The sequence below is a fragment of the Gracilinanus agilis genome, chromosome 6, assembly GCF_016433145.1.
Source record: "Gracilinanus agilis isolate LMUSP501 chromosome 6, AgileGrace, whole genome shotgun sequence".
Taxonomy (NCBI): Eukaryota; Metazoa; Chordata; class Mammalia; order Didelphimorphia; family Didelphidae; genus Gracilinanus; species Gracilinanus agilis.
In genome coordinates, this window is record NC_058135.1 from 221,488,664 (window position 1) to 221,502,402 (window position 13,739).

Consider the following 13,739-nt stretch of genomic DNA (forward strand, 5'->3'; position numbering starts at 1 on the left):
CCATCTCGAACCTATCAGATTGGTTAAAATGACAGAAAGGAAAAATGACAAATGTTGCAGGGAATGTGGGAAAATTGGGGCCCCGATACACTGTTGGTGAACTGTGAACTGATCTAACCATTTTAGAAAGCAACCTGGAATTATGCCCAAAGAGTTACAATACTGTGTATACTCTTTGTCCCAGCAATACCACTATTAGGTCTGTTTCCCAAGATGATCTGAGATTAAAAAAAAAAAAGGAAAAGAACCTGTATGCTCCAAAACATTTATAGCAGTTCTCTCTAGAAATTGAGGAGATGCCCATCAATTGGGAAATGGCTGAATAAATTGTCGTATAAGATTGTGATGGCATACTACTGTGCTGTCAGAAAGGCCAAGGAGGTTGGTTTTAGGAAAAAATGGAAAGATTTGCATGAAATAATGCAGAATGAAACGAGCAGAACCAAGAGCATGTCGAATAGACTAACAGCTGCATTATTTGAAGAGTAACTGTGAATGACTAAGCTATTCTCAGTAATATGAACATTCAAATCAACCACGAAGGACTTTATGAAGGAAGCTGCTCTCCATCTCCAGGGAAAGAATTGATAAATGGAAGTATGTATTTTCTGGTTCCATATAAATATCTTTATCAAATGTTGGCTTTCTCTAATGTAGGGTTGGGAGGGAAAGTGGGAGACAATTCAGAACTCAAAATGTATAAATAAATATTTTTTAAAAAGAGATTTCAGTGATTTCTCACGGCTAGTACTCTAAGTGTCAGAGCCGAGATTCAAAGACAAATTTCTTTGGATCCTATTCCAAAGTTCTTTTTATTACCACTGTGCCAATACAAAAAGGTATTAGATGTGTCATGTCTACAGCTTAATTCTACAAATTAATTGTGGGAGGTTGTGAGACATGACAGGCCCCATTTGGGTAAACAATCAGTCATGTTCCTTTATACAGAGCTTCAGCCTAGAGAGTTTGGCTTTCTCTCGTTAATGGTTGCCATAACCCTGGAAAGCAGCTGGAAGTCTCACAGGCTTGTTCTTGTTGTACAGATGTAGTCACTGATTACCTTTTGGGAGAAAAACAAGGTGAGCTGTAGAAAGCTCAGGATTCTACTCAGTCCATCAGGTTGCACCATCTCTTTCATATTCACTGCCAGTCCAAATCTTCTCAATACTTCAAGGTCCGGGACAAGACTTGTCTCCCTGACTGCTCCAGACTACATAGATGTCCCTGTTTTCCAAACTGTTAGACATTTTTCTAGTTTGTGCCCTAGAACCTTATATGTGATTAAATGAGCATAAATATTTCCACACAGAGCTTGCAGGGAGAAATCTTAGTCATCAAATCTTGAGTCACCAAATTTGTCACACAATCTCATATTCTGAGTCACAGACTCTTAAAATCATGAAATCCATTGAATCTTGTGGAGCCCCAGGAGCTTGGAATCATGGAAGGTTGCCAGTAGGAGCCGACCCTGGAGTTGCTCAGTTAGTATCTGTATTTTTTTTTTCGTCACATTGTTTCTCTATTCTAAATGTGTATGTCTTGTCTCCCTAATCAGATTGGATGAATTCTAAATCAGAACCCAGGTAGTCCTCCTTTTCTTTTTCTCTTTCCCTCAGAAGAACCAAACCTAAGACTGGGCACACCAGTAGTCTCAGGGAACTGCAACTTAGGATGTAGCAGAATTCTTTCTTCCAAAGCAGAGAGATCACTGTGAGTCAGGGGAATGCATATAGGATTTGGAGTCAGAGGACCTGGCTGAATCTGGCCTTTGCCACTTACTACCTGTAGGGCATGGCTGAGAAATAACAACTAGATCGTTTCTCAAAGGGTTCCTTCCAGTTCCAAAAATGTGATCTTAAGATTTCTAAGTTTCTCTTCTAGAGTCACATGAGTGTTGAATCAGGAACAGAGGAAATCCCAAGGAGAGTATCAAGGGACAGGTTGTAATGTGTCTTTTTTTTTTTTTTTTTTTTTTTTTTTTTAACAAATGCTCATTTTTTTCATGGCTGAAAACTCTACTCTCTGCTTTTAGGGATTGTAATAAATTGCTTATGCTACAGCAAAGGCTCAAAGTCTCTCAGAGATAATAACATTTTATATCTATATAAGCTAGAAAGCTTGCCCAGAGGGTTCACATATGCTTGATCTTAGTTCTGGTTAGGAGCCTCCATTAAGGCCTAGCTGCTCTGTCACTAACTACCTATATGATGAGTCATATAAACTGAGTCTCAATTTCCCATTTGTCAAGGAAGAGGTTAAGTTCAGTAAACTCTAAGGTACCTCCAAATGTGAATAGTCTCGTATAGTTTTTACATTCCATGTTCTAAGATCCCTGACAACCCTGACATTCTAAGGTATCCATGACATCTTTGACATTCGATGCTCCATGGTCCTTGACAGCTCTAATATCCTATGATCTAGGTTCTATGGTCCTTGACAGCTCTAACATTCTATGATCTAGGTTCAATGGTCCCTGACAGCTCTGACATTCTGTGATCTAAGTTCTATGGTCTCTGACAGTTCTGACATTCTGTGATCTAGGTTCTATGGTCCCTGACAGCTCTGACATTCTATACTCCATGGTCTCTGACAGCTCTGACATTCTATGATCTTGGTTCTAAGGTCTCTGATAGCTCTGACATTCTATGATCTTGGTTCTAAGGTCTCTGATAGCTCTGACATTCTATGATCCATGTTCTATAGTCTCTAACAGCTCTGACATTCTATGCTCCATAGTCCCTGACAGCTCTGACATTCTATGATGTAAGTTCTATGGTCTCTGACAACTCTGACATTCCATGATCTAGGTTCTAGGGTCTCTGACAGCTCTAATATTCTATCATCTAGGTTCTAGGGTCTCTGGCAGCTCTGACATTCTGTGACCTAGGTTCTATGGTCCCTGACAGCTCTGACATTCTATGATCTTGGTTCTATGGTCTCTGACAGCTCTGACATTCTGTGATCTAGGTTCTATGGTCTCTGACAGCTCTGACATTCTATGATCTAGGTTCTATGGTCCCTGACAACTCTGACATTCCATGATCTAAGTTCTATGGTTTCTGACAGCGCTGACATTCTGTGATCTAGGTTCTATAGTCTCTGACAGCTCTGACATTCTATGATGTAAGTTCTATGGTCCCTGACAGCTCTGACATTCCATGATCTAGGTTCTAGGGTCCCTGACAGCTCTGACATTCTAGGATCTTGGTTCTATGGTCCCTGACAGCTCTGTCATTCTATGATCTATGTTTTATGGTCTCTGACAGCTCTGACATTCCATGATCTAGGTTCCAGGGTCCCTGACAGCTCTGACATTCCATGATCTAGGTTCTAGGGTCTTTGACAGCTCTGACATTCCATTATCTAGGTTCCAGGGTCCCTGACAGCTCTGTCATTCTGTGATCTATGTTCTATGGTCTCTGACAGCTCTGATACTCTATGCTCTATGGTCCCTAACAGCTCTGACATTCTATGATCTATGTTCTAGGGTCTCTGACAGCTCTGACATTCTATGATCTAGGTTCTATGGTCCATGACAGCTCTGACATTCTATGATCTAGGTTCTGTGGTCCCTGATAGCTCTGACATTCTATGATCTAAGTTCTATGGTCTCTGACAGCTCTGATATTCTATGATCTAGGTTCTAGGGTCTCTGAAAACTCTGACATTCTATGCTCCATAGTCCCTGACAGCTCTGACATTCTATGATCTAGGTTCTAGGGTCTCTGACAGTTCTGACATTATATGATCTAGGTTCTATGGTCCTTGACAGCTCTGACATTCTATGATCTAGGTTCTATGGTCCTTGACAGCTCTGACATTCTATGATCTAGGTTCTAGGGTCTCTGACAGCTCTGATATTCTATAGTTTATTTTTCATGGTCCCTGATAGCTCTAATATTTTATTTTCCATGATCCCTAATAGCTCTGACCTGCTCTATTCCATTTAAGGTCTCTTCCAGCTTGGTAAATCAATTTTACATTAGACCTCCATAAACAGCTGAGGCCCAGGCCCCTTGCCATCCAACAATCCAATCCAAACCCTTGTCAATAGGCCAGTTAACCATGGAACCCAGTCCAGGTCCAGAGCCACTCTCTCTCTTTCCTCCCATCTCAATCCATAGCTGAGATAATTCAACAGCTGAGCTGGTGTCTTGAGTAATTATTGCTGCTTGGAAGGGTGTGACAATATACTCTTCCATCTCCTTTTGAATTCCCTATAATTTTCCATGAGTTCCCTTCCCCTGGCACCATTCCCTAATTCTCTGTCTCTATTCCCCTTGGTCCTACCTATCCTGGGAACCTATCCCCTCTGTTTTTGACAAATTGTCTTTTTTAGACCTCTTTCCCAGGTCATTCCTCCTCCTTGCCATCACGGTTCCATAGCTTCCCCCACAACACTACATCCCTGGCCACAGTCACCTCTAGATGTACCTTCTCTCAGGCTTCCCTACATCCTACACTGGACCAGGAAGGGTTGCTGTACTCCTTCTTTCTCCTCCCCGCCACATCCAGGCCCTCTCTCCCTCCTGCTGCTGTCATCACTCAGCAATGTCCACTCCTACAAGGTTCACTGGATCCAGATAGATCATCCCAACTCGTGCTTGGTGGCTGTTCTCTCTTGGCCCCCCCGGCATATTTTCTTTGCTTTCTCCAGGAGTTCAGCACATAGCTTGTGATCTTCCTCACTTCCCCAAGTCCTGCCTTTATCTGTGTTCATGCCCCTCTTCAATTCCCATGACCTTCACTTCCATTCCACCTCAATCAGACACAGGGAGGCTCATTTGGTCTTTCAGGTTATAGCTCACAACTGTTCTTCTTCCACAATTTAAAACTCAGATTCTGCTCTCTGATCCAAACCTCCTCCTGCTGCTGTCATTTTTCTGTGTCTTTCTCACGTGTCCTAAACAAATTACCCATCCTAACTGCAACCTTCAATAACTCCAAACTCCTGGTCTTCCCAGGCCATTGCCCTGGGGCTGGCTTCATTTTCCTGCCTTTGAAATCTTGGCCTTAGAGTTAACCAGTTCACTTTTACCCTGTTCTCTACTGTCAGTTCCTTTGCCCCCTTGTCCTATTGCTACTTAGCAGTTTTTTGGAACCCCAGCACAGGATATCAGCCACCCACTCTCACTCCACTCCCACTAACTGCTATTCCTGGCATGATGCTTGGAAGTCATACAACCACGCTAACTAGGGCCGCTACAACAAACACGCTCTCTAACCTCAATTCAGTCATTACTGCTTGTACGGCTAGCCGTTATTCTCTCCCGACTGCCTCTCCATTGAACTCCCCAGTGCTCCTAGTCATTTCTTTTCCCCTCAAACCATATACACTTCCCCTCTTCCTCTCCTCTCAGCAGAGGAGAAAAAGAAAGCCAGCCCTCGTGCCCTCTTTCCTCTTCACGTTCCTTAGTTTTGCAGACACAGCCAAAGTTTTCTGTTCTGCAACCCCCTCCACATGATTCTCTTCTGTTTCAGTTTCAGGGAAAGAGGTGACTCCTCTCCTTGCTGGGCCTCAGAGAGCTTGACCCTTCCATCATCACTTCTCCCCCCTCCCTAACCTTCCATCTTCTCTCTCCAATGGCTCCTTCCCTGGAGCCTACAACCTGCTTGAAAACAGACACCCCCAACCCTTTTATGTGATTGCCATTCTGTCAAGTTTCCACTCTGTCTCTTCTCTATTTCATGGCCACTCTCTCCCTACCTCCCCCAGCCGCCGAGGCGCTGTATGTTGTAGGGTTTCTTCTTCCTCGTGTCTCACTTCACTTCTCAACCTCTGGCTTTCATTCCCTTCCTCCCTGTCCCTCCGCACTGTGCGTTACAACTTTGCTTTCTCCTCCTGGCTCTCCTCCAACCTCTCTGGCTGTTCCTTCTTCATCTCTTTTGCAGGACCATCCTCCATGCCCCAGTCTCTATGCATCACTCTACTACAGGGTTCTGTCTTCGGTCATCTTGTCCTCAGTCTCTATTGGCTCTGTTTTGGTGATCACCTCACCTCCTATTCACTCCACTATCATCTCTAGGCAGACAACTCCCAGCTCAACAGACTCAGCCCCATCTCTGTCTTCAGCATCCACTACTGGACAGCACCACGCCTGGGCCTCTCAGAGGTCTCTCACACTCACCAGCCCACAATGAAACACGTTCCTTATCTTTCTCCTAAATGCAGACCTTCCTCCTGAGGGCCTTCTTTTAGGCCTGAGCATCACTCTCCCACCATTTAACCCAGGTTTGGGCCCTTTGCAGTCCTCCCCTGGCCATCACTAGGAATCAATCTCCACATCTCATGGCATCACGCAAGGCCGCTTCTGGCTTGGATCCTTCCTGTCTCTGTGTCTTTGGGGAAGTCATGTCACACCTACCTGGGCCTCATTTTCCTCATCTGTGAAATGGCCTGCAACATCTTGCCCAACTCTATGATCTGTCCTTTCTGGCCTGACTCACATAGCCACTTCCCTACTGGCGACACTAGAGGTTCCTATCCTGCCGGGTATGAGCTGATTTTTAAAAAAAATTGGCATGACTTGTTTCCTTTGTAACGCTCTGTGTTTTATGCATTTAAAAACACTATTCTGAGGTGGGATCCAGAGACTTTGCTGGACTGCCAAAGAGATCCAGAAATGTCTAAGAACCCCTGGCTTCAACTGTTCTATCTTGGGTCTGAGCTACATTCCTAGGCTTTTCTCACACTGCTCCCCTGACCCCCCGCCCTCCATGTGCCCATCTTACTGATCCTGAGGCTGATGCCAGGTTACATTCTAACTCTTCACTCTGGCACTCTGTTACAGATCATCCCCCACGCTAGAAATGCTTTTTCTCCTCAGTTTCTTGGAATCTCGTCTGTCCCTCCCCTTTTTAAAAAACCTTACTTTCTGTCTTAGCATCAGTTCTAAGATAAGAGCCTTAAGGGCTAGGCAATGGAGGTTAAGTGACTTGCCTAGGGTCACATAGCTAGGAAGTGTCTGAGGCCAGATTTGAACCTAGAACCTCCTCAGCCCAAGCATATTGCTCTAGCTACTGTGCTTCCTAGCTGCCCCTCACTACTGGATGGGACATAAAGATGCTACAGGCCAGGAGGATGCTATTTAGCTGCTAAGCCAGGACTCCAGCAGAGAGCTATTTTATTAAGTGAATGGTGACCACCTATTAGAGGCCAGGTGCCGTGTCAGGCACCGGAAATACAAAAACCTGAGCAAACCGTCCCTCGCCTTGGAGCGTGTCTATGCTGCTCCTGTGCCATGTAGTTGCCCCTCCAGCTTTGGGGCTTTTTTCCAAGGAGGAAACACACAATCTTATCCTACAAGGGTTCTAAAATCAACAGGAAGGCTATAGCTACATTGTCTACACAGACAACCAACTAGGATACAAGGTAGTACAGAGGAGCATTCAGAGATACAAGGTAGTAAGAGTCACCCAAGGATGAGTCAAACCAAGTGCTAGGAAAACTGAGGACAGATACTTCACTTTCCTCTGGGGACTCTGAGTGGAATGGCCGGGAAGGAAGAAAAAGAGGTGGAGGGGGATGGGAAATAGAAAGTGATGTATCAGAAATATGTAGCTGGCTAGGTTAACTGGAACAGAGTGAGGGAAGGCAAATCAACCTATAAAGAAAGATACAGGTGAGAGCTACAGATTGTAGGAGGCTGAAATAGAAAAGCTGAGGATTAGTATACTTTACTGAAGAGAAAAGGATGATCTTTGAATAGGGAAATCAATCGCTCAAGAAACATTTCCACCGTTCCAAGCACTGTGCTAATACTGGCAAAGTAAATACAAAGAAACTCAAAAACAATTCCTGTCCTCAAGGAGCTCACATTAGGATACCTACAAGATACAGACTATGAATGGAATCTGAGGGGGAAGGCACCAGCAGTTGCCTTGATGGGGGTACAGGGTATCTGAGAAAAACCTCCTAGAGAAGTTAAGATTTGAACTGAGCTTTGAAGGAAGCCAGGGAAACTAAGAGCCAGAGAGGAGAGGGGAAGAACAACCAAGGCACCTTGACAGTCTACCATATTCAAGAGACTGAAAACAAATGATCATCACTGGCTCTGAGAGTTTAAGGAGGGATCACCAGGTTGGCAAAGAGCATTAAATGGCCAACAGGAGTTTAAATAGGAAGTCAGTGGGGTTCCTTGGCAGCGGAGTGGAGGATTTATTAGAACAGGGAGAGGCTTTGAGACTGGGACTACCATAAGAGTCCAGGTGAACGGAGGAGCCAAGTAGAGGTAGTGAAGGTCAGAATGAATGGGCCACAGGGACATTTGATGGGGCAGACAGACACTGCTTTCCTGGGGCTGGCTACCTTTTCCACTCACTCTGCCCTGTGATGGCTTCTCTCTGACAGATGAGGGCAGAGATTTTACAGCCACAACAGATCCTGGGGAAGAAGCAGCATCTTCCTGAGCTCCAGGTGGCATTGGACTCCGATTTCCACAGATGAGGCTGAACCAAGATCTTAACTCCAGAGTTTCTGCATTCTATGAGAAGCATGAGACTCTGAGAACTGTCCTGGGGACATTTCTCTGCTTGCTCAGGGGAAGACTCAGACCGTGCCTGACCCAGAATTCCTGGGAACAGATTCATCCTATGTTTATAGGTATTTCTGGAGCACTTCTAGAGGGCTTCGAGCTCCTCAGCAGAAGTTCACTGTTTATAATTATAGGTGGTCTCTTTGTTATGAAGTACTTTTTTTTTTACTCATTGATTCCATGTGAAAACTACAAGTTTTACACACCCTTTCCCAGCATGTGGGTACATTTCTTTGGGGGAGCCAACTCCATTAAATCAAGGTTACATGACAAATATTCACTAAAATATAGTTCAGTCAGAAGGAGGCAGGGTCACCCAGTTGCATAGATCAACAAATTTACATATCTCTTACACAAGTCATCAGTTACTGATCCATAGAGAGAGGAAGAGCTGAAGGACAGGAGGGCCTTGTCTCTGACGCTTACAGTCATACTTACATTTATTGAGTGCTTCCATTCCAGAAGCAAACAGCCAAGGGGATTCCCTAAGTGTCAGTGGCTCTCAGGACCACCTGGAAACATTAGAGCACCCTTAGGCCCTCTTTGTAGCTTTTCATTGTCCTACCCATAATCTTCATTCTTTGGACATTAGGGCATTCTGCATAGCATCAGGAGGATAATGATGTTAAAAAGACAAGTTTTTATGTGAGGACAAAGTTTGGAGCCATTAGGAGTACTGGTTAGTTTCTCAAATGGAATCCAGCCTACCGTCTTCTTCCTGCACAAGTTCTCACCCAGCCCTAAATCCTACTTGATACTTTTCAATCATGGTTCCTCCCTTCACACCTTCTGACACCCAGGGGTGGGAAGATATGGCAAACACCATCCTTTTGCCACCATCACTAAGCAACTACTTTTCTTCTTCTAAAGTTCATTCTGTGCTATCTAAATTCTTGTTTCTGTCATCTATGGACCTCAGAGTCACTCTTCTTTCTTCACCAAGGAGTTTAGTACCTGGCTCAGGGTATTCTTCTCCATAATAACCCCTGCCTCCTTCAAATGGTCTGAGCTCTAAATTCTAAAAATTCTATGACTTCTCTCACTAGGTTACTTCAGCCATACCTAAGTGAGCAGACCTCAGACATGACCCTTCCCAACTAAATTTACCCTAGATCTTAGTTAAGGCTTCAGACAAATGCCTTGGACAAATATACATCACCCTGTTGTATGTTTCATCTCAAGCTGATAAGCAGAAGATTGCTGAACAAAATTATCTCCGTGGTTTCATCTCTCAAGGAATCTTGTATAATTTCTACATGGGCATGGAGAGCTTTAAGATTGCCTTTTGTTCTTTTGAGCCAAATGCTTTAAAAAAAAACCATAAACTATAAGATCCTGCATTCTCTAAACCTCTGAAATGATTTATGATTGTGAAGATATAGTTTACCACGGAAAATTATCACAATTACCTAAATATTCTCTTCTCTAATAACAACCTTAAATTGGTAAAACATCTGAAGGTTTACAAAGCTTTTCATAATCAACAGTCACTAGCATTTACATAAAACTTTAAAATTTGCAACATACTTTACAAATATTATCTCATTCTGCCATTTGCAAGTTACATGACCTTTCTCAATTCATCTAAATCCTCCGAACCTCTGTTTTCCTTATTCTTCAAAAATTTGTCCTCTTTCCCTAATTTATATTAAGGAAATATATATACATACATGTGTGTATACATATATGTATATGTAAGTCATAATGCTCAATATAAATGCCCACGGTTGTTATTACTATCCTGATTATCAGGTGAGGTAGATGGCAGTTTCCTAAGTCATGGAGAATGACTGTCCTACATGGACTCTAAATGGAGGGAGTCCCTCCAGATACTCTTTCTGTGTATTTTTATGCTGACTGCATCAAAGCCCAGCATGCTACAGAATCATCGCAAAGATATTCATGGCCACTCAAAAGAGATTGACTCAGTCTAGTAGGGGAAGACCAAGTGAATGGAGAATGTTTGTTGTCCAGTCTGACATGCATGGTACATGTGGGTAAGCAGCCACTGAATGAGTGTATTGGTATATCTTTGCCTGGACCTAGAGTGAATTAGAGGAAAGGAGGAAACTGGATTACATGGGGAAACGGCAGAGCTCCACCAAGGATACCAAGCAAATGTCTACTTTTATTTTATTTTATTTTTAAACCCTTACCTTCCATCTTGGAGTCAATACTCTGTATTGGTTCTAAGGCAGAAGAGTGGTAAGGCTAGGCAATGGGGGCTAAGTGACTTGCCTAGGGTCACACAACTGGGAAGTGTCTGAGATCAGATTTGAACCCAGGACCTCCTGTCTCTAGACCTGGCTCTCAATCCATTGAGCTACCTAGCTGCCCCCCAAATGTCTACTTTTAAACATAAACATTAAACAGGGATGTCCTCTGGCTACAGATCACGGCCCTGCACAATGGCTGAAGAAGCACAACTGCACATGATTCTAAGGGCACTGGACAGACCCACAATAAGGTCACGGATGATGGTGTATACCTGAGAAGAATGAGAGGCACCATCAAAATGACTGAAGAAAAAAGGAGGTAGACCAGCCATGGATCATGTATGAGTAAGAACAGGCACATGGCCAGAGTGAGGCTCTGGTATTCTCAGAGGAAGGTCTCGTATGTTGGGCAGATTGACCTGGAGGACCAAAGGAAGACCAGAACAAAAATATTAACAGGCTGAGAAGGTACAGAGGGTCTGTGGTCTGCAAATGGAGGGAGTACACTGGTAAGGTTACAAATACGAAGATGCATTTATCTTCGATGGCACCCTGTGAGGTAGGGAGTATAAGCATTAGGGACAGGGAGTTGATATGGGATTCCACCAGTGTAGGGAACTTCTAGGTGAAAGGACTCTTTCTACCACTGCTTCTCATCCTCTTCTCTATACCTCATAGCCTTAGAAAACTGCCTAGAACACAAAGGTTAAATGAGTTGCCCCAGATTATACAACCAATATGTGTTAGAGGCAAGACTTGAATTTGGGACTTTCCAGCTTTGAAGTCAGCTCTATATAATATTATGCCAAGATAGACTCTCAGGCAGGCATTGTAGGTAATAAGAGGATGAAGGCTGAGACAGAATTTGCTCATGGTAAGTAGTGGAACTGTGATTTGAACCCTGGTTTTTTATATCCTGTCTAATGTTCTTTCTGCTATATCAGGCTGCCTCTATTAGTAATAACACGAGTGATTCAGTCATTCAAGGATCTATTGTGGATGCTCCTTCCCCCAACATGGATCAAAGTCCCTTTATGCCTTTATAGATGGTCTTTGTGAGATGACGTGGCTGAAGACATAGGCATATCCTGGTGACTAACACTTCCATGACTGGGCTTCTATACTTACCTGGACCAGGCCTATGGGAACGAAGTCTTTCCAGTTGGGTAGAGCTTTTCCTCCAATAGCATAGTTTTGAAGTACTCAGGGTTACCTCCATACTGCAATGAAGCATCAAAAGAAATGCTTAGTAGAGATGAACAACTAAAGCAACTCACAATTCTATGGTGCTTTCTTCAATCTAACCCTGTAAGGTAATAATTCATAATTATCCCCATTTGAAAGATGAGGAAGCTGAGGCTCTGAGAGTCTAGGTTAATGGCCAATATCACTGCTCTTCCCATTCCCAGTGCTCTTCCCATTAGTGGAGAGAGCTTCCACAGTAGATCCTTGAATGACTGAATTACGAGTGTTATCACTAACACAGGCAGCCTTATATAGTAGAAAAAACACTGGACATGTTGGAAAAAAACTAGGGTTCAAATCACAATTCCTCTACGCACCTTGGACAAATTCTCTCTCTTCCCTTTCTCCAATCCCCTCAATGCTAGTTCCTTCCCTTTGAGTTTAACTTCCATTTATCCTGTATATATGGTTTGTAAGCAATTCTTTTGAATGCTGTCTCTTGCATTAGATTATAAGATCCTTGAGGGCATGGATGATTTTTGTCTTTCTTTGTCTCCCCAGCGCCTAGCATCTAGTAGGTGCTTAATAAAGTGTTGGTTGACTTCGTACCCAACCTTTGGAACACATGACCAACAGGAAGAGCCACGTATGGTCGCCAACATTCCAGAAAGAACTAGCTGAAAGTAAAGCAAAGAATGTAAGAATGTGAACTCACTAGGGACCCTTAGAACACAGAATGTTAGAGTTCTAAGTGACCTCAGAACCCAGAATAGAGAATGACAGAGCTGAAAATGGCCTTAGAACAGAGAACTGTAGAACTGGAGGAGGCTTTTAGAACACAGAATGTTAGAGCTGCAGAAAATGGCAGCCCTGGGAGGGACCTTAGAGACTATGTGGTCTTCCCCTGGCTGGACAGAGAGGAAAAGAGGCATTGACTGGACCTCAGATCTAGGGGTTCCATGGTTCCATGGTTGGGGGCGCTGCTGTCTCCTGTCTGTAATGACCTAGATCCAGTCTTTTCCTCCTTCAGTTTCCGACTTTGTAAAATGAAGGGTTCCTAAATGAGTCCCAAGATTCCTCCCAGCTCTCCATCTATGATCCAACCAAACGGGAAGTTGTCTGTCCAAGAGCCCACGGCGAGCCACGGGAGCAGGACTAGAAGGCAAGTGTCCAGGGTTCAAGGCCTGTCACCAGGTGGCCTATCAAAGGGCCTCCCTCTCCCCTAAAGCCAGGCCTAGCACCTGTAGCATCCCTTTCGCCTCTAGGACCGTCTTTTAAGGCGGGAGTCCCGGGGTCGGCTGATGATGGCTTGTTGCTTTCACAAATCCTGGAGGCGTGAAGGCAGAAGGGGAGTTCCGTCTAACGGTGTCCTCCGCACGAGTCTCCGCCTTCCCCCTCGGCTCCTAGACGTCTCATTCCAGTTCCTAACAGGCCGGATTAGGCCAGGCCACACTCTACCAGCCCTGGCTTCCCTTCCTCTCGGTAACGCCGTCCGCTCGGCCCAGCTCATTGGCCAGTCTCCCTCCGGCCCAGCCATTGGTCCGCTCTCCGCTACTTTACATAGCCTCCTCAAGACCAATCAGCACGCAGCGCCTACTTAACATGCACCCCGATGGCCACTCAGAGAGCGCGGGGGCTGGGCCACCACGTGCTGTTGCTAAGCTTCGGCTTCTAAATTGTTACTATCGCGGCCGGCCTATAGGAAGAGAGATTCAGATCTGTCAACATTCTCTTCCCCAAGCTTAGGGGGTTCGGCCTGCTTCCATTGGTCCCACTCAGCCCTAGTTCCCGCCCCCAAACCCAA

General features: G+C 44.4%; 1 long non-coding RNA gene across 1 annotated transcript; it reads right to left on the minus strand.

Annotated features, from left to right (window-relative positions):
- Positions 1-280: 280 nt before the first annotated feature.
- LOC123251700 lies at positions 281-13,036 on the minus strand. The gene is made up of 4 exons (XR_006506513.1): positions 12,877-13,036; positions 11,879-11,970; positions 11,023-11,169; positions 281-1,060 (listed from the first exon to the last, which is right to left on the minus strand). It is a non-coding gene; the product is annotated as an uncharacterized LOC123251700 (long non-coding RNA).
- Positions 13,037-13,739: the final 703 nt, after the last annotated feature.